Source organism: Chelonoidis abingdonii, chromosome 23 (assembly GCF_003597395.2).
Source record: "Chelonoidis abingdonii isolate Lonesome George chromosome 23, CheloAbing_2.0, whole genome shotgun sequence".
NCBI lineage: Eukaryota > Metazoa > Chordata > Testudines > Testudinidae > Chelonoidis > Chelonoidis abingdonii.
The window spans coordinates 11,651,802-11,657,801 of record NC_133791.1 but is presented as its reverse complement, the minus strand read 5'-3'; the positions used below and the strand labels follow the sequence as shown (position 1 = coordinate 11,657,801).

The 6,000-nt window shown below is 51.0% G+C and overlaps 1 protein-coding gene across 2 annotated transcripts in view; it reads left to right on the top strand.

Annotated features, from left to right (window-relative positions):
- The first annotated feature begins 3,603 nt into the window (after positions 1-3,603).
- CASZ1 (castor zinc finger 1) overlaps positions 3,604-6,000 on the top strand; it is a 268,084-nt gene continuing 265,687 nt past the window's right edge. For both annotated transcript variants that reach the window (XM_075060343.1, XM_075060342.1), the window contains exon 1: positions 3,604-3,679. The gene's annotated coding sequence lies outside the window, so the exon portion shown is untranslated. The remainder of the gene's footprint in view (positions 3,680-6,000) is intronic.

Genomic DNA, 6,000 nt, shown 5'->3' with positions numbered 1-6,000 from the left:
GGTGTTAGTGTAGGGAGTGTCCTGAGTAGATGGTGCAGTTTCTTAGTGTATTCCTCAGTGGGATCTGAGGGAAGTGGCCTGTAGAATTTGGTATTGGAGAGTTGTCTGGCGGCCTCCTTCTGGTAGTCAGACCTGTTCATGATGACAACAGCACCTCCTTTATCAGCCTCAGCTCCTGGAATCCTATGATTAAAAATAAAAGTAACTCTACAGCCTTCAGGACTCAGACAAAAGCTTGAAAATGTGAACCCTGAAGGCTCAAAAACCAAGAGGCAAATAACCTCTCGGAGAACATATTGTTGTTTTAAAAAACCTCTTCAGTTTTAAATCTCTCACAATTTGGGGGAGGGTCCGACTTATGATTTTTGAAGACTAGTAGTTGGCAATATGATACAGACGATTTACGGAGGGCAGGGGGAGTGGGGTTGGCATTATTGTTTTTAATTTTCAAGAAGAAAAGAAATGAAAACAAAAATCTATTCATTCAGACCAACAGTAAACATGACTAAGCCATGCTAGGAACTCGTGTATTGTAATTCTGTGTGGCAAATCCCACTCAACCCCTTCCTTGTATTTCCTTAACTGAGCACTGTGGCGCTGACCTTCCAAACTGCTCAGTGAGGCAGGGGGTCCGCAACTGCAAGGAACCCTACTGAAGTCTGCATAGGCACTGGGTCCACCAGCATGGCCTTTGTCTGGGCACTTACTTCTGTGTGATTAGGTTCCGGTCCTGTTGTTGGCCTGCACACAACACTCTCAATGACTTCAAAGAAAGTGCCATGCGCAGGCCCTGGTTCTGCTAAGTCTTGTGCACCTGCTCCACTTGACATCCTGTGACTATATACTTGCAGTGTGTAAAGCTAAGTTCATGTGTAAGTTTCTGCAGGAGCAGGCCCATTAAAGGGACATTGTCAGGTCAATTTCATTCCCAAACTTAGATCCTGATTCTGCAGTAGGATCCATGTGGGTAGAACTTTCCACCTACACGGAGCCCTGTTGACTTCAGTGGGGCTTCATGAGGGTTTTAGGGGCTGTTTCTGCAGATCCAGTTGTGACCTAAGTCTTGCTAAAAGCAAGCTCTTCCAAACCATAATGCCAGTAGAAATGTTTTCCATGGTTAAATATGTTGATGGCAATAGTTCTAAAACAAAGTCCCTATGCCATCAGCAGGACTTAAGCAAGTACTTCACATTAAGCCTTAAGATAGATAGATGTTCCACAGCTGGGCCCCTACTGTTTTATTTTAGTTGTAACTAAAGACATGCACTTTAGAAATATGTGATCACTAACCTGACAGCATCTCTCTAGCATATGAATTTAAGGTTTGGTTTTTTAAAATAACTTATAAACATTTCCCACTCAGTCACTCCAACAATCTCTCTTAGTGCTTATGTTATTTCAATTGAGTTTAAAAGCATATTCCTATTTCTATCTCTATTTATTGCTTTCCCAGTGTCGGCAGGTAAAAATTGATAGCTAAACCATAATTAATAATAAACAATAGCTAAATAAACAAAGGCCCTGATCCTGTAAATACATATGCAAATGCTTTTCTTTAGATACTGAGACCCTGCGGAACTGGATCTTCTCACTGTGTATAGTGTCCACCATGTATATAAGTCTTTGCAAGATCAAGGCCTAAATATTTAACTAAACATACCAGTATTGCTGACCTCAACTGTTCAATATTCATGAGTCAGGCCCCTCAGAATCATGAGACTATCTCAAAATTCATAAGATTTTAAAAATAATTGGGGTTTTTGTCATTTGTCCTCCAGCTTTGCATCTTTAGGGTGAAATTGGCTTATGTTTACAAGCTTTTCTGGGCAACCATGAGAGCTAGAAACTTACTTTTTAAAAAAAGAAAAGGTGATAGTCTCATGGAATCACATGGCTCCAGGAACTGGTGGTCAAAGGAACACGTAAAATATTTCAAGAATCACAATAAAATCAAAAGAGTTGGTAACTCTTCTAGAAACACATATACACGTCACTTTTACTCGCATGAGTCATCTCACTGAAATCAGTAGGATGATTGAATTATTATTATTTATTTATACTTTGATAGGACCTTGAAGCCCCAATCATGGACCAGGACCCCATTGTGCTAGGTGCTGTACAGACACAACAAAAAGACAGGCCCTGCCCCAAAGAGCGTATAGTCTAAGACCAGAGACAACAGGTCAGTACAGACAGGAGCACAAGGAATCAATGAAACAGTCCTGCAAGGAGCTCTGTATGGATGTGCTGACCTAGAACTCATTGCGTGGAATGGCCTGAATGAGTACAGTTACTCAAGTGTTCATAGGGATGGGCCCCCATATGCAAACCCATTGACTTCAGTGGGTCTGTACACAGGGGTCCCCCTGCACAGAACAACATGCAGGATTAGGGCCTAAATTTATAGTTACACACACACACGGCTCATTCCTGCAAACACTTAAGCCATGGGTGTAATTTTACTATCTCATACACTCCCAGTGAGTGCATGAGAGCAGTTATTTGTGTTGGTAAGTATCTGCAGGATTGGGCCCTTAAATACAGGGCTAACGATGAAGGCCCCAATCCCTGTAGAGTGGTCCACGTGGCTAGAGAGGCTCTGTCTGTGTGAATTGCTTTGCAGGATTGGGCCCATGGAAAAACTATATGTATAAAAACTGGTTTATTAAAATATAAGCTAACTCTAGAACTAAAAATTAAAGGAGTTTATTAGAATGTAAACTATGGACCTGCTCCTGCATACACATATAGATATACATAGGAGTAATTTTAGGCATGTGAGTACTCCCCTGGTGGGATAACTTATCATGCTGATACTGCAAAGCAGAGCAGATCCCTGTACCTGGGCAGAGCCTGCTAAAGGCTGTTCCCAAGTGCAGGGGCCTGCTGACATGGTGTGTATTACAGGATTGGGGCCCATGGGTGCAAAGTTACTCATGGGCATACATACTTGCAGGATTGGGGCCATAAACTATAATAGACTCACAGAGTGGTTTGCTAATGAAATCCAAGTTAAGGATATAAGCAGCCCCCCTCCTTTGTCACTTAAAAGGCATAGACCATCCCATAGAGAAAGGAAGGATCTCAGCTAAATGTAGCTCGAAGAAACTAGGGTGGCAAAGTTCACCAGGCTGCAAAAACTAGGCTCTTTCATACAACTTTCAGCAAGTTGCCTGAAGTTGGGGAGTTTAGAGATTTCCAGGAGAAAGCACCCAGTGGGCTGAGGGATCCGCTTGTGACAGGGGCAGGGCAAGGAAGTGCCCTGGTGACTGGAGAAGGCGGAGTTGCCCTTGTTGACTGGGAAGTGGGCACAACCCCTCCCTTTTTCTTGCCAGGGTAGCGGGATCCAGTCCGGGTTTTACAGGTGTCCCTCCCTTGTCTAGGTTCCCTGCCTGCTTGGAGCCGAGTCCATTCAATGCTCAGCTCCCTCTGCCGCTCTCCCCCCCACCCCCAGCCCGGGGCAGAGGGTGGCCGGGATCCAGTCCGGGTTTTGCGCGCCGCCCACCCCCCTGTTAGAAATAGGAAAATTCAATAATCAAAGCGAAGGGGAGAGAGAGGAGGAAAAAAAAAATCCGGGATCAGGGCAAGTTTGATGGCGCATGCGCGCTGCAGACTTCATCCCAAACACACACACATTTCCCTTGACTTGGAAAGTCACCCAAAGCCGCCCCAAGTGCAGGTAAGCCTGTCTGCTCTGCCCTGCCCCAGCCTCTGCCCCCCGGAACCCCCACCCAGTCCCTGCCTCGGCCGCCACCCAACTCTGCGAGGCAGGGGCATGGCCCTGGGAGAGAAGGGAGGCGGGGGGGCACATGGCAGAGCAGGTGGGCATTGCTCTGGGCGGGGGGAGGAGTTGGACGAGGGGGTTATTGGACGGGGGGGGGGGCAGCGCTCTGGAAGCAGGGCCGGAGGGCAGTGCAGGCTGCTTGGGGCTCCGGTGCGCTCCCTCTGCGGAGGGGTTGCACTCGCGGCTCCGGCCCTGGCACTTTGGGCGTCTGTTTGCGGGGCTGGGGGTGCAGCGGTCTGCCTCGCCGGGGAGTGAACCAGGGGAGGGGGCAGCGGGGTCCAGGACTCTCATGCTAGGCTGGCGGGGGGGCGGGGAGGGCGCCTGTGCTCCCGTCAGCTCGGCTGGGGGTGGAGGGGGCCCAGGGGAGGCAGAGCGGTGCCGGCTCCGGAGCTGAGGAGTTGTTGTTGGGGGAGGCCGGTTGTGCCGGACAATTTCCAGGACTTTTAAAAATCGCCGTGGAAATGGGGGAGGGGAAGAGGCTGGGAGAGGCGTGGGGTCCTCTCCGCCGCCCTGTCCCGCTCTGATCCCTGCCAGGGGCGCAGGTACCCCGGGTCCCCAGTGGCTGAGCGAGGGGGTCCCGTGGGGCGCAGCTGATGGGGGAAAGGGGAGCGCAGCGGCGATGCCCCCTGGCTTTTTGCGAACAGAAACTTGGGCGAGAAGCGAAGGGAAAGCGCCGAGGGGTGACGTGAGGCTGGGCACCCTGGCGGGCCGCGGGGACAGGCTGGGGGTCCCCGGGCGGAGGCGGCAGGCGATCGATGCCAGGGAAGTTTCTCCAAAGTGCTGCGGCGGGGCTGGAGGCCGGCGACTGGCGCTTCCCCCAGCTGGCTCCGGACGCTCGGGTCCCGGAGCGGAGATGGAGCAGAGCTGGGAGCCGTGCGCTCGGGAACGGGGAGGTGCCCGGGCCCACTCCGTGCGCTCCCTGGAGAGCTGCGCTGCGTTCCCGACTCGGCGCGCGAGTGTGGGGGAGCCGGTGTGCCCGGACCCCGGGCTCGGTGCGCGTTTGGGGGAGTCGGTGCCCGGCCCCCGGGCGAAGCCGTGGGTTATTTTTACCCAGTGGCATTTGCAGAATGCGCAGCTGATTTGCCATCCTGAGCCAGGAAGTTTTTTCCCCTCGTTTTCTTTTCATTTTCTTTCCTGTCTTCAAATCCGCTGCCGCGGCCGGGCGAGGCTCAGGCTGCGCCGGGCACGGGGCGCGCAGAGGGGCGCTGTAGGGGTAAGGGGGCTGTACTGCTGGGCTGAGGGGGGGGGTTGCTTGGCTTGTGCGGGGCGGGGGTAGATATCAGCATGGGGTGGAATGAGGAGAGCAGGGTTGAGGGCGCTGGGGGGAGGGAGGCGGGCTCTGGGATCAGTAGGGTTTTGGTGAATGCTACTCTCCATGTTTGGAGACTCTCAGGACAAGGGAACAGGTGTCCGACCCGTCAGTCAAACTGGGGCCCGCCAGGAAAAGACACTTTGAGGCATTGACAAAAAAGGAGAAATAAAAAGCCTTGGAAACCCAGCAGGGCAGGGGTGTGCCTGTCCCCTGGATGGGGAAGGGTTAATATCCCAGGGCACTGCCTGCTTTTGATCTGCCTCCCCAAATCTTTAATGGCTCCCCAGCCAGTGATGAGCCCATAAGGGTTATCTCTGGCACAGCGGTCACGCTTTCTCAGACTCTCCAGGAAATTGGAAAGAGAGAATTAGGTGCACTTGTTCTTAGGGTCTATAAATCCAGAGAGTTCTTTAGATTTGTACCTTCTTAGCTGGGCTGGGAAGAAGTGAACCAGCATAGTCTGGGAGTGGGGACATTGACCAGTAACTTGTTGGTGTTGATTTCATGGGAGATAAGTGTGTATGTACCATGACAACCTTCCTGGAGTAGTGGAGAGAGAGTTGTTCCTTCTTTTTGTTTTCCGGTTGGGGTGGCAGGAGACAGAGAGGATGAGCCGTTGGGAAAGTTGGCACATTTGGTGAAGGGTGATGAAATTTGGGGTAAGGATGAGATTGGAAGGGGCTCTCTGATCCCAGCCTGGAGGCTGGCTCACTGCACCTTCTGAGCAATTTGTTTGGAAAACTTTCTGGATGGGTTGTGTCTGAGGATTGATCTGAATCACTCTGAGTTAAATCCATCTGCCTAGATTTTTTGGGGAGCGTGGGAGAGAGGTGAAACTTTTGATGTACTTCACACACAAATTTCATGTGCCCCCTCCATCCACGCTTAACTGCATATGCAGCCA